General features: G+C 39.4%; 1 protein-coding gene across 1 annotated transcript in view; it reads right to left on the bottom strand.

The window, feature by feature from the left end:
* Plcb1 (phospholipase C beta 1) overlaps positions 1 to 14,787 on the bottom strand; it is a 784,962-nt gene that overhangs the window by 667,772 nt on the left and 102,403 nt on the right. The gene's annotated exons all lie outside the window — the stretch shown is intronic.

The following is a 14,787-nucleotide window of genomic DNA, read 5'->3' as shown; positions in this document are numbered from 1 at the left end:
CTCCCCTAGATATGCTGAGCCAACCACTGGACCAGACATGGTGGCATATGCCTGTAAACCCAGCATAACCTCAACACTGGGAAAGCTCAAAACAGGAGGATCACTAAGCGTCTGAGCTGCATAGTGAGACCCAGTACCAAATACATTAAAAGAAAAGAAAATGAAAAGATTGATCAGTAATAAGTTAAGGAATGCTTTGGCCAGTAGGGAAATAACCCTGAATTCCAGGCTGCCAGGTGAGTGAGTGGGACAAAGTCCTGTGGCTTTAACAGGATAATGTGCACAGGAGCACTTGGGAACGGCTCATTTGAACAATATCAACGAGAATATTCAAAGCATTTCTTATACGAGACTACATACTTTATTTGCCAAATTGGAATATTTTTTAAAGAGTAAAAATGGTCACCCTTAAGAATTACACTGAGAAATTAGGAACAAAACCAGGCTATTTCAGATAAACCTAGGCATGTAGTCATCTAAATATAAACAATGAGAAACAAAACTGGAGTGTCAATACAAAATTACTGTAACTCTAGATTATTGAACTGATACTAATAAATGGCATCCATGGGGAAAAGATGTGAAGTAAAGAGTGCACCCTCTACAGAGATCTCTATCAAACAGAAAGTGGATTGGTCAAGTGAATTCTACCCTCAGTGCTGTATGCAAGAATGCTGAATGAAGGATAGTGACGATGTTAATCAAGGGACAACTGAATTTGCTTTGGTGCACTAATGAGGTGATATTAAAATAACCAGGAACAGTGTGGTCTAGCTCCATTGCTTATGCACAGATTTAATAAATCTGAAATTTTCATCAGAGTGAAAAATCACACGGATTTTAGTGCCACATAAGATCGCTGGATCTAATTAGTCACTACTAATTTCACACCTGCTTCTCATTCTCTTTTCTTCCATCCCCAAACTGCAGGGTTAAGTGCAACATTGTGCACTTTCAAAATGTCTTGGTCCCGGCAGCTCTCTGTAACTCCACACAGGAATTCACCAACCTGCTGGTAGTGGTTTCTTAAGTGAAGTCAACAGTGTTACCCTAACTTAGAGACCTAGGTGATTGTGCAGCACAGATAGGAAAATCTGCCTTCTCTGGGACACTGCGACCAGCCACTCCTGATGCCAAGCAATGACTCCTGCGAGTCAAGCTGGACCAAGAACTTCCATGGAGTTAGAGCAACTGGATCTGGAGTGTCCTAAATTCCTAGGATGAATTTCTTTTTATCCAGTTTACAATGGATGAACCGGCCCAACCCACTTCCTTCACTACCCACATTTTCTTATTTCCTGTCTTTAGTGTATCAAACATTTGGAGACATGATTGAACTCTCCTGTAAATATTTCATGTGGGCCTTTTCCCAAGGGCAGTTGTCGACACTGAGCTACCAGTGATACCATACTAACCCCAAGATTCCCAATTCCATGGCAATAAGTTTCTTTCCTCCATGGGCATTTTTATCCAGTTAGCTTTACAGTAGCAAACAAGCAATGTCACCATCAATTGTATCATTACACAATCTGCTCCAACTCTGAAGGCTTTGAGCGCAAGCAAATCTGACTTTGTCTCTCACTTACAGCTATGTAATCTGTGTTGTTGGAAAATCCTCCTTCCTGTTCTCATAACCATAACAGATGCCTACTACACAAGTACATGTCTTTCTAATAACCAGCAGGCAGGAAATATAGGAAGCACTTCAAGCAGCACACACAGTTTCCTTATGATTCGATGCCCACCCAACCATGCTACTGCAGCCTCTCTTTGCTATACAATTTATTTTCTAATAAGCCAAAGCCACTGATAAAATCTGAAGCTTTGTCAGCCCTCAGGTGCTTGTGACTATGCTATTTCTCATGTTTTAAGCATCCCTCTCCCATGATCTTATCCACCTAGCAAATTCTTCTCTATGGTCGAAGCCACATCTCCAAGCTTGAGTTCTCTACTGCAGAAATAAAGGCTTTTTTCCCTGGAAGGTTTTACTGTCCTTGACCTAGTCCTCACTTGGTACTGTAGTCTGAATATAGTGTCCCCCAAAATTCACGTTGGAATTGAGTCCTGTGAAATATTACAAAGAGATAAGAGCTGACAGAATCATGAAGGCTCCAGAATCATGGATGGATGCTCACCCTTGTAGGGGAGCTCTTAGGGCTCCCATTTGCCCCCTTGCCCTTTGACCTTGGAAGGATGCAGTTCAGAGAACAACTGTGATGATCAAGCTTACCAGTCACTACAGCTGACACTGCACCCGCATGCATCCGGGACTATGAGCAGCGAATTCTTATTGTTTATTAACTATCCAGTTGCAGATGTTTTTGTTATAGCAGCCTGAACAGACTCAGATAATCTTCAGTCTAAAGCACTGTTTTTGTTTTTGTCACTTTCTAAAGGTTCTGTAAATAGAAGGGGCTATCATTCCATCCCAGAATCCCACCAGCAAGCAAAATCCCTAGAATGTCGTCAGTGTTCAGTATTTATGGACAGAGGGTCTCAAAGTGCAACGAAACACACCATGGCTCTTGTCCTGTGACCCAGCAGACAGCAGTGTCCCTCATGCACTGTTGGGACTCAATAAATATGTGTCCCCTGATAGAGAGGAAGGAAGATTAAGAGCATGAGTTCATGAAATGTTTGAAATGGACCCTCTGTAAATGTACTTATTGGAAAGTTATATTTTCTGCTTAAATTGGACAGTAAGGAATCTAAAAGGATAGAGATTAAATAAACAACAACAACAACAGAAAAAAAAAACCCACACACGCAAGGGTCAGGGGTTCGATCTCAGGGCTTGCCATGCTGGCCCTGCCCCCGGGGCATGTTGAGACAAAATTGAGACTGGGCATGGTGGCGCACACCTGTGATCCCAGCACTTGGGAGGCTGTAAACAGGAAAATCACTACGAGTCCGACATAGTAGTGAGACTCTGAACACCATGTAGACCATTCTGTAAAATACAGAAAGAAAGAAACACACACACACACACACACACACACTAGGGAGGCGATGCTGGGACTATAACTCAGCGGCATAAGTGCTGGCCTTGCAAGTGCAAGATCCCAAGTTTGATCTACAGTAATGCAAAAAAAAAAAAAAAATAAAATAAAATAAAAAATAAAAATAAAATTTTTTAAGACATTCAAAAGCACCAAAAAAAAAAAATGAGGAAAACTACCTACCAAGCACTTCACAGTGAAAATTTATTTAAAGTATGATATCACAAAATGCAATGGATCACAATAACAAAGTTAAAGAAATAAGATACTATAGCATAGAAGATATAGGTAATTCTAATAACAATTTATGGTACAAGGCTATTATTTTTTCTTTAACCAATCTTGCAAAATACTAAATGGGAAACAGGAGAATAGAAAGACTCCTTTTGCTACATACCTTGAAAGCAATCTCCTAAATCTTAATTTCCCATTCTCAGGGTCAGATTTTCATAGATTTAGGGTGATGCTAATCAGACATGAATGATAAGCTTGAACTTCAATCCCAGTTTACAACAGCTCTTTATGTGTTTGCGTTACCAGACGTGTTAGGGAAAATGCACCCCTTTGCAGATAATTCCCCGCACACTGTACTAAGCCAGGAATTGAAGAGACTTGGCCTGCTGTTAATATTTTTCACCTAAAACAATGATAGTAAATCTCAGGCGGTGAACTTAAGCCTCAGTTCTTTGGGCCTCTAATCCACTGTCCTTACGGTCATAAATTCCACATGGGTAACACTGGAAGCAAAGATAATTAGGGGAAGCCACAGCTATTATGCTCAGATAGTCATATCAGAGAAATGGCACAGACAGCAATGTGCCAATAATCCAAAGAAACAAATTGAAGCTCAGGGCCTTCTGATTACGGAACCTGCCAAGTGACACACACACACAGAGTGTCTCATCTGGCTGCTTCAGGCTGACATTCAGGAAGACCGGGCTTTGACGGAGGCTTGGATTTCAGAGAGGACATGACTGCACATCACAAGGAAGCACCAAGCCAAAGAAAACTGAGCTCTCCATTTATACTTTCTGTCCATCAAAACAGTCAAAAGATGTTACATCACTTCAAGAGGTTTCATAATTAATTCTGGAATCTTGCCACTATCTGCCATTTAATTTCTGGTTCAGCTTCTCATCCAGCTTCCAGGAAAGTTTTCTTTTCAATTACTTTCACTGATGGACAGGTCCTTAACTCAGGCAAGAATAATATAAGAATGATAAAAAGCTATGAAATACAGATAAAATGTTCTATTTACCTACTTCAAAAATATTCAGAATTGGTCATCAGAAATTTCTAATTGCTCAGGAGATTTCAAAACAAGGAACATTAGGCAAAAGGACACTAAAATAGACCATCTTTCTTACAAATATAAATGCCTTTTTAAACATGTCAACAGCTATTAAAAGGTTTTGTGGAAATTCACTATTACTAATAACTGTTTCTTCCTACTTCTGATTGCTGAAATTCTCCTGAAATTTTCATTACTTGTTTTCTAGGTTGTTTGTTTTTTTCTTTTCTTTTCTTACTTTTTTTTTTTTATATGTTTTAGGGAAGGGTCTAAAGGGTGTTCAGGATCTCACTACTAGATCGGCCTCATAGTGATCCGCCTGTCTACAGCCTCCCAAGAGCTGGGATTACAGGCATGCACCACCATGCCCAGTGTCTCAATTGCCCTCTCAGTGTGCCCTGCGGGCACAGCCAGCACAGCAGGCCCGAGAATCGAACCCTAGGCCTGCTTGCAGTTGCTTTCATGCACTGAGCTATTTGGCTGGCCCAGGTTGTTCTTTTCCTAAATCTCTAGTTAAGATGCAAAGAGCATACCTCCTTAGAAGTAAGTCTCTCACTTTTTACCCATTCATTTTAGAGCAATACTCCTACAAAGCTTGAAAATTGATCACCTACTATTTCCTTCTCCAAGGGATCGCATTCCAGTTGATTCCTTCACACCATCTTCCTTTACCCTGTAAAGCTCTAATCACATAAATGCTCTTAGCCACACCCAGATTGTATCTAGCAGAATGTCAACTGAGGAGGATGACATCTGAGAGCAACTTTTGTTTTGGGTAATTGATCATCAGAGATGGATCTCATTTTTGATGAGCGTCATGGTTGTAGTGGCTGCTCACAACTATCATGGGTGACTTAGACCTAACTAGCCAGCTTGCCCAGCCCATTGGAAGGCCACTCTTTCAACAAACCATTTTGTCTACCTGGTTTCCATAGGGCTTGACAGCGTTCAGGAGCAACCTTTGTTGCTTGCCACCTGTATGCCTATCCCCACCCTCTGTACACTTCATTTCTAGCTCCTCCTCCTCTCTTTTTCCAAGGTTTCCGTTGGGCACTTGTAGCTGTCCTAACAGTATAAAGAGCTAGAAGTGGCTAAGAAATTATATGCCATTAATGCTGCTGCAGGAGTCTGAAAGGAAGTGCCCCAGCCTGCAGGCAGAACAAGTCAGAGTTGCCATTTCTACTTCACATCACCCGGAGGCATCGTTCTGTGCCTGGGACCCCACCTAAAACACAATCTATATTTGGTTTTTACCCTTTCCTTGGCCTATTACCACCGCTCCTTTGCAAGTCTTTGGGATCCTTCCACAAAAAATTCTCTAAACATCATTCTTCCCTCTGCTCTGACTCTGGTGAACCCAGCAGAAGACGGAGCACTAGCTTCAGAACTGTCCTTTCCCCAGGAAGACAGAGAGCTCAAGAGGAAGAAAGCTAATATTTACAGAGCACTCACTAGGCACCATGCATGTATTATCTCATTGGCTGTCACCCAAGAGATGTTCCATGTGCCATCTGGATACTGAGAAGCACACTCACCAGCGAAATGGGAGAAACACAACATCTGCACAAGCGACCCTGGCGGGCAGTTGTCCTTCCTGATCTGACTGGAGAAGGTCATTTTCTGTGCCACTCATTGTTTTCAAGAGTAATAATAACTATTTCCCTGGTCACTAACCACTTGCTACTATGTTCCGAGTATTAAGATGATGTGTGCCGGTGCCTATGGGGAGATATTAAATTAATTAAAATGTAGAAATGCATAGATCGTATAAAGATAGAACTGGAACCTGCATCTACTTTGGCTAACGCCTCAAAATTATAATTTTCATCTACTATGTCATGTGACTAAAAACAAACAAACAAAAAGAAGTGGTCCCAAGGTTCAAATTTAACATGATTTTCCAAAGAGCCTTTGGCAGACACCATCTCTTCTAGGATACCTCTTGAAAGAAAAAATGAGCAGTTGAATGAACAAGTTAAAGTGTAAATCATTTGAGATCTTTAAAAGAAAAAGATAGTCCCTAGAAAAATTTGAAACAACCTGAAAAGGAAATTAAACAATTTATATTAAGAAATCAAAAATGTTGGAATCTCAGTTATTAAGTCCTATATGTAGCTGATATTTCTATATGCTTCAATCTATTCCTCTGACAAATGTGTGCCCTTCTGTAGCACAATGAAATGCAGATTCTGCAAATTGAGTATACTGAGAAAGAATTCTGAAGGTATAGGAAGGGTTCTTCTTTACAAAGGAAGTATAGCATGTTCTTTTGAAAAATTTTCAATTTATGGGCATTGTAAGGTCACCTGAATTGGGAATGGCTTGCATACCCTGCTAGGTAAGCAAAGAGTCCTGCTGACTTGAAAAGCCACAATACAATGCCCTGTTATTTGGTTACCTGAGAAAGAGAGATTAAAATCGTTGCAGAGAGAAGGACTTCAAGAGCATGAGGGTAGCTCCAGTATGTGGACAGATTCAATTCAGCTTAGACATTCAGAACAAACAAACTGCTATCTCAGAAAGACTGTGCTTCAGGAAAAGAAAACCAACTGCTTGTACTTTACAAGACAAGAGGCTTTCTCAGAAAACTCCACCTGTGTGCACACACATATATACACACAAAAGAAGATAATTGTGCCAGCACTGTGTGAATTTATTAAATAAAGTAAGATGACTTTTCTTTGATTGCTATCCTGAATAAAACAGCTGTTAGTCACCATCCTCTATCTTTGCTTCTGCCACATGACTTGGTATTGATTCCATGGGTGAATGTGGGTTAGCCCAGCAGTTTGTTTTGACTTCAGGAGAAAGGGTGGAAGTTACCCTGTGGCACTTCTAGTGGCAGGCTCAAGTCATCTGATATGTTTCCATTCTTTCTTTTAAAACCATACCAACACCATTTGCATAAGCCTGACATTTCCCTTGTGGAGCTTCTGGTCTGTGGCTCAACCTCCCTGTTATTCTGCCTGACCATCATTTGGGATGACAGTATGGACGAGCTGAGTCTGCAGTGAGTCACAGACTCGAGGGATCCCAAACCAACCAGGAAAAGTCACTGTTTTTTAGGATGATCTCATATGCAAAAAGTTGGCTGATAAATGTCTCATCTTTTGTTTTTAAGTTTTACTGCTGTTTGTGATTGACAAGTAATTACAGGGTTTTCCCAAGAATCATGTTATCAATGTTATTTCATGTTATCAATGAATACTCATTCATAAAATAATAGGTGCGGTGAAATGCTTATATGAGAGGTTATATGACGTGATAGATAAAATCGCAGACACTCGAGTGAGAAAACTAGGATCTGAATATGAGTTCTGCGGATCTGATGCAAGTTACTTCAGTTGTCTTCATGCTTTCATCTGGAAAGGGGGGAACGACACCAGCACCACCTTGCATTGCTGTAGGATTAAATAAATTCACGGCAAGACCTTACCACAGTGCCCCACATACAGAAAGCACCAACACAATATTGATCTTCAACCATAAGTTCTCTCCATATACCTAATAGACTCACATGTGCCACTTCCTTGATTTTTGGACAACAGTAAATGGCCATGTATACACTAACTCCCCACCCGGTGTTAGTTACTTTTTGTTAGTTACTTTTTTTGTCTTTACCGAGACAAAATACCTGACACCAAAATTAAGGAGGTTAAGGTTTATTTAGCTCACTGGTCTGTGGAAATTTCAGTCCGTAATCAGCTGGCTCTGAGGTAGGGTGGCATGGTGAGGGGCAACGCTTCAAGGCAGAGAAGCTAGCAGAAACAGCAAGTGCGGAGGGGGAAAGCGAGCAGCTTTTCCTCCCTGACATGGTACGCAGGCCCTCTGCTCACACCACCTCAGGAGCGCTTCTCTTCCACAAGCTGAGGAGGCTTATGGAGTAAGGACCCTGGCCCCCTGCTGAGTTAAACTTCTAAACTCCTCAAGTTGAGATAATGTATCAGTCATCACACCCTCTCTAATGGATGCAGGGATGGGGATGGTGTGACTATCACAGTAACTTACAAGCCCTGATTGCTGCTTCAGAGCACAGAGCTTCCTCTCTCCAGAGTACCAAAGACCCATCAAAGAAAGATTGGTGGAGAAAATTACAGTAGATCCACACTGTGGCCACCATATCACGTCCATGAAGCTGCAGGGATTCCCATGAATTTCATTAAGTGGAAAAAAGCAAGATGCAAGAAAGCTTGCGTACTCTAATAGCATCTTCATAGCACAAAGACAAGGACATTTATCAATGGATGTGAATGTGTGGTGTTGTATATAGGTACACCACACAAGCATGTGTGTGGATAATGACTATGCATTATGACGTCGGAACATGACAGCTAGGTCAGACATGAGTAGGTTCTTGCAAAGAAAACAATGTTGAGGGGGTAAAAGAAACCAGGAAAACATCAACAACAAAATAAGACTGTAATAAAGAAAAACCATGATGTGGCCGGGGAGACGGCTCAGTGGAATAAGTGCTTCCCTGGCAAGCGCAAGGGTCTGAGTTCAATCCCCAGTTCTGCCAAAAAGAAAAAAAAAAGAAAAAAGAAACATCATGCTCTACGATCTCATTTACCTGAGTGAGTATATGGGTATTTTGTTATAAATTTTTAAGTAAAAAATCTTAAAATTGAAATAACTTTATTCTCTTTTTCCTGGTATAATATGGTATAAAATACCATTATCTGTTGTACAGAGTCGAAAGAAGACCTCTCCTAAAGCACACTATTTTACTCCTTTCACAAGTAGAACAAATCTACCTCTTTGCAATCACTGCAGGTCCATTTCTGTCCTTCTGTCTTCGCCTGCACACTTAAACTGTGCCACTTCCTCCCCAGCTTGGCCCAACATCAACCTTTTGTGCTAGACTCTGCCCCTCCCTTCTCTGTGGAACTGAAAACAGGACCATCATTTATTGGGAATCATTTTGAGATGCAGGTCACATAGTTCATACATTTATTGGGGTGCACCTTACATACGGTAAGTGCTCTGGCCCCACGTGAGCAGCTGTGTGAATGTTAACATCTGTATGCACACTTAGAGCTGTCATCAGGACCAAGAACGAGTTCACACCCGATCTGCAAGGGCCCCTTTCTAGAAATTACCCTCCCCAGGAGAAGTGGGTTGCCTTGCTCAGGTCTATGGCCATCAGTTGGTTTTGCCTTCCTTGAAATTCATACTATAAACTCCATATTATAAAAGAATCATATTTCTTTTTTGTGTCCAAGTTCTTCAATTCAACATGACATGAGGTTTCATGTAGGTTGCTGTGTGTATTTTTCTTTTAATTACTGAATATTCTATATTGTGAATGTACTACAATCAACCCATCCTCTTTTTGGAAGATAACTGAGTCATTTTCAGGTGGGGGGGTGTTGCTAATAAAGCTGTGGGCTTGTTCTTACAACTATCTTCTGAGGGACATAAAAGTTTAATTCTCCACATGATATATATGTACAGCATTAATAAACACTAACAAAGTTTCCAAAGTGATTGCCACCATTCTATCTCCTCATCATCGGGGCCTGAGAATGCATCTTATACACAAACTGGAATTTTCAGTGTTTCTAAATTTGACCATTCTGGTAAGTAGTAGCATATTTTTATAGTAACCCAGAATATTTGTCATTATTAACTTTTTATATTAACTTTTGAATTTAAAAAATATTTACTAGTACATGTTTCAATGTGTAATGGTTACATTCCTTGAAGGGAATTGGCAAATCTATATAACACATCTCAACTCTTTGTTCTCTTCCATCCACCCCCTTTTGTTTTGCCAGCTGCACATTTATTTATTTATCTTATGAAGTTAATTATACAGTTAATTACATACATATAGATGAAGAACCAGACTAATAGGTCAGAAATATAAAACCACAAAGATGATTAGAGTTACTTTTAGACATAAAGTACACTTTTACATAAGTTGCTCATACTAAAAAAACAATAACTTTCTCCCTTTTTTCCTATTACCTTTTATTTCACACTTTATTTTTCATATAAGAGAAACTATGTGATATTTAAACTTGTGTGTTCGATTTACTTCACTTAACATTATGATACTATAACAAATGTTCTGATAAAAAATGAAGATAAATCTGGTCTTTACAGTACTAGTTTTTTTAATTTTTCAAAATTAATGAACATATTTAATCTTGAAGGAATACATAAAATGATGCAGAAACTGAAATTATGTCATAAAAATATATTACTAATATTGCTTCTATGGGCTTGCTAGGTAGCATTTATTTTCAATTCTAAGATCTAAAGCAAATACCATAGGCCTTTAACAATTTGATCTTATCACAAGTTTTGGAGAGATATGTATTCTTGGTTTTTGATTCCTCAGACAAACTCTCATGCATTCTTATATCTACTGCATATTCTTCAGGAATACATTAGAGTAGTTTTCTAGGAATTAAAGTGATTATAAATCAGATCTAGAGTTAAATAAAATAAATACTGAAAAACATGGCTTGTCTCTTTAAAGGTTCTATTTATATCCACTGGATGACAACCATTAGGAGGAACACAGTTCCCTTAGCTCGAGTTATAGAAACCTAAAAATACATTTCCTGGCTTCCACCAGGAACTGGCAGGGTCTCAAGAAGGCGTTTGTGGTTTGGCCAGAACACAATCATTTCTTCAGAACAATGTCGCCTGCACTGAGGGAATGCCTAGGTCCTACCAGTCCAAGGGGAAGAATTACTTAGACTTGTGTTTGAAATTTTAACCATTTCCTGTTTGCATTTATTGTCTAATGCCTGACTGGGAATCGCTGGCTATCAGCCTAGTTAGCACAGCAGGCGCCAGCCTCAGTCTTATCCACAGTCAGTGCTGGATATTCTGCTGGAGATTTCCCTAGTGGAGAAGACTCGCCTAGAGCACTGTGCTTCAGTGGGCCCTAGGCTTTTTTCTATGTTGCAGTGTTCTACAAATGTTTCACCATCTGATCACCAATCTGAGCCATCTGCAAGTTCATTGAATTCAATAGCATGTACCACAGTGATGCAAATTTGGATGTAAGGACACTGACCGCTGGCCTGCTCTCACCAAAACCACCCTCCACATCTCACTCCTCCCAATTAACATGACTGCACATCTTACTGGATTCACTGAGCACTTCTCTTATAACCCACAGCCAGTATTTCTGTGACACAAGTGAACCAAAGTTAGTTATTTCCCAAACTAGGCATGTTCTCTCTTTTTTAGCACCTAGGTCTGTCCTATTTCTTCTTTGTTTATCTCCCAAGGCCTACCATCTACACCCATTGCCTGGAACTGTGAGCTGCCTTTTCCTGATAACTAGTCAACAAATCTTGCTGATCCTTTCAAAGCAACTCCTGTCTTGTATTTGATCACCTTTCTGTTCCCATCTCTATGGTCTGGTCTTCTCTGTGCTCATGTCACAGTCACTGCCTCTTTGTTTGCCCCTGTGCCTCAGGTCCTACACTGTTTCACTTTGCCTCACTCTAAAACCCATTCCCTTGCAAACTTTCCTCTCTCAGGTGGAGATTTAAGTGTAAGTGTTTCCACTGGCCTTGGAGATACTCAATAAGATCTCTGACCACGCTGACCTCTCATTTCTCTTGCTCCATGTGCTTCACATTCTAATCAGCTCCTCCTTAGAGAACCTGCCCATAACGGGCCACCAAACAATCTGTTTCCATATCAAGGTACCGGAGCACTCAAAGCTATTTTCCACATCACAGCATGAGCCGAGGATGGACAGCTGGTCTGTGGGGTCTGGCACTGAGGCCCAATGAGGCTAGCGCTTCTCCGCTGAAAATGGGTTGACCACACCCTGGGCAAAGAAGCAGGTCAGTCTGCAGAGATGAAATAAAAAAAAAGCATCCAGCAGAAAGGTCAAGAGAAGGACAGGAGAGACAATGTGTCCTCTAAAGACACAGGAAGACTTCTGAGCACCTGGCTCCAAATTTCTGGCTACTGTTCCTATCAAAGGCCCACTGAATTTTTTGCCAAAACTCTTTGTCTTTCAAAATTGTATTATCCAAAGCCAGTCTAACAGGTAAACATGTTAAACCATATGTTTGTGTCACACTTGTCCTCATCTTAGTAACTTTAAAGAGACTCCACTTCCTCCATTGTTAGTCCCGCCTTGTTCTCTAGCTAAATCATGGCCTCCTTTTCTGACTTGGCTCAAATTCCACTTCTTCCAAGGGACTTTCTTTGTTCCCATCTTTCACTGATTTCTACCAAAGTATAGGTGGTGGAAAAGCAGTCAGGAAAGCTAGAAACCTCTGTGTTTATTACTGGTATCATTTTTCTTTACCTAACATTCCATTTCCTGATGAGGACAGTAAGTCAAATAAAACTTACTGCATGGGTGTCTTATAAGTGTGCATGAGGTAGCACATGAAGCTGTAGCCTAATTCCTTACCTCTACTTGGTGCCCAATGAATGGCTCATTCCATTTCTTCTATGTTTGATTCCTTACTTAGACACCACGTTGACACAAAGTAGCTACAGAAACGTATTAATTATCTAAAAATACATCTGATTTGGGCCCCATTCTTCTCAAGTTAGGAAGTTTAAGGATGTGTTCTTCCAGGTCAAGAACTTTCAAACTTCCCTGTACCAGACTTGCAAGTGAGGTTAAGCAAATGTTTAAGCCCAGCTCATCAGACGACTGAGATCCAATATGACCCCAGGACAAGGAAGAAAGTGGACCCAATGCCACGAAAATTATTTATTTAGAAAGCAAAGGCTTAATTTTTCAAGAAGATTACTTACATTTTTAATCAATCCACTACGCATATTTCCTTACATTTGGAAAAACATCAAATGAAGACATAAAGATAATTCTGTTGATAAGTGTATGAAAATTAAATTTTTAAACCAAGGAAATTTCAATTACATTAGAAAATATTCCAACCAGAAAAATTTTAGCAGATGTGAGAACAGAGATCCCACTGTTTTAAGACAAATAGCTTAAAACAGAAACAGACAAGCTAAGAACCTTGTAAGCTCAGAGTACTTTCCCATAACCACTACTTTGATAACAATACTTTTATTATTCTTCAACTCATTGATTTAAATGGCCAAACAGAACTAGTTTTCAAAGTTGGCAAAAAAGAAAATATGTAAACCAAATCTCCATGGTAACTAATTTAATAATATATTATTTTCTTATTCTACAGATTTTGCGAAAATGGCATGGATAATTAAAAATATATAAAAGGGAAAGGATTCTTGAATTTTTATAATATTTAACAAGACATTAAAATCTCTATGCCTCCCCTTCCTCATTGAATTAAGAGGTTGCTTTTTTGTTTTTGCTTTTTTTTTAATTAAGAGGTTAATTGGAGACAGAATTAGCACAATCACTTAAGAGAATATTTTGTAAATGCCTAAAATGTAAAATATACACACCTCTTCTAAATATCCTAATGTGAGAAGGTATGTGTGTTTTACATTTTAGGAATTTATAAAATAGTCTCTAAAATGATTTATACTTCACATTTCATACATTTACATTTTACACTTCATTCTATACCCTAGCAATATTTGTGACATGGCAAATTTTGAAAATGTCAAATATCTAGCTGAAGAAAATGATATAAAACAAACTATAGCAATCACATTGCAAAATATTCTATTTCAGTTCAAAATACTGAGGAGCTATAGGCCTATTAATATAGGAAGACTTTTAAAATTTATTATTACACACAAAAAGTAACTGCACACCTTTTAATATAGCACTCCAGGATGCTGAGGCTGGAAGAGTGCAAGTTCCAGCCTGACCTGGGGAAATTTGTGCAATTCTGTCTCCAAACAATAACAAAAAATGTAAATAGCTGAGGATGTAGCTCAATGCAAAGGCCCTGGATTCAATCTTCAGGTACTGAAACAAAATAAACCAATAACACAAAACAAAACAAAAGACAAACCTAAACTGCAAAAATTTATGGAGGGATTTATTAAACATGCAAAAGAGCATTCGATATTTTCAGAAGATTTATTGATTTATTTTTTGTCAACATCCATGTAAAGTTTGGAAGGCTACACAGCAAAGTGATAAGACCGTTAATATGTGTAGAATCTAGGAAATTAGTAAGTCTTCAAAGCCGAATTACCTTCATCTCTACTGCCCGTTTTCACATGAGGAATGTATACAGCAGGTAGGTTAGTACTTGAAATCAACTTCAAAGCCTAATGACACAATCTAGATAAACTTCAAGTCCTTTCCCTGTTCTGTGCCTATTTGGAGACAATAGATGATTTACATTTGGCAGGTGTAATGTTGTATCATCCCCCTTACTCTACTACTGAGTTAAAACATGTTTGTTTTATAAGCAAATCATTAGTGAGCTCCAGACCTTGGGCTGAACGCTTCAGGGTATGGTGTATAGAAGCCCTCTGCATGCTTCCTAATCCAGCCCTGTAGCTGACCATTGTAAGCCAATCTTGCAATTTCTCATACATCTGTACATCTTGAGTTACAGCTGTTCTTTGTGTTATGTTTGCTGTTCTAGTAAA

The sequence above is a fragment of the Octodon degus genome, unplaced genomic scaffold (assembly GCF_000260255.1).
Source record: "Octodon degus isolate 3935 unplaced genomic scaffold, OctDeg1.0 scaffold00060, whole genome shotgun sequence".
Classification (NCBI taxonomy): domain Eukaryota; kingdom Metazoa; phylum Chordata; class Mammalia; order Rodentia; family Octodontidae; genus Octodon; species Octodon degus.
The sequence above is the reverse complement of the archived record's forward strand: the minus strand, read 5'-3'. Positions and strand labels throughout refer to the sequence as shown.